The sequence below is a fragment of the Propithecus coquereli genome, unplaced genomic scaffold (assembly GCF_000956105.1).
Source record: "Propithecus coquereli isolate 6110/MARCELLA unplaced genomic scaffold, Pcoq_1.0 Scaffold307, whole genome shotgun sequence".
NCBI lineage: Eukaryota > Metazoa > Chordata > Mammalia > Primates > Indriidae > Propithecus > Propithecus coquereli.
Window position 1 is genome coordinate 2,067,465 of NW_012148697.1, and position 636 is coordinate 2,068,100.

Here is a 636-nt window from a genome sequence, read left to right on the forward strand (position 1 = left end):
TTTCCACATCTTTGCAATTGTGAATTGTGCTGCCATAAACATTCAAACACAGATGTCTTTATTACAGAATGTCTTTTTTCCCTTTGGGTAGATGCCTAGTAGTGGGATTGCTGGATCAAATGGTATGTCTATTTTTAGCTCTTTGAGATTTCTCCAAATTACTTTCCACAGAGGTTGCACTAATTTGCAGTCCTGCCAGCAGTGTAATAGTGTTCCTATCTCTCCACATCTACACCAGCATTTGTTGTTTTGGGACTTTTTGATAAAGGCCATTCTCACTGGAGTTAGGTGATATCTCATTGTGGTTTTTTTGTTTTGTTTTGTTTTGTTTCAGCATATTATGGGGGTACAAATGTTTAGGTTACGTATGTTGCCCTTCCCCCCTTTTCCCCCCACTCCAAGTCAGAGCTTCAAGCATGTCCATCCCCCAGACTGTGTGCATCATTATTGTGGTTCTGATTTGCATTTTGCTAGTGATTAGAGATGTTGAGCACTTTTTCATCTGTTTGCTGGCCATTATTCTGTCTTCTTTCAAAAAGTTTCAGTTCATGTCCTTTGCCCACTTTTTGATGGGATTGATTTTTTCTTATTAATTTTCTTAAGTTCTATGTAGATTCTTGTTATCAGCCCTTTATC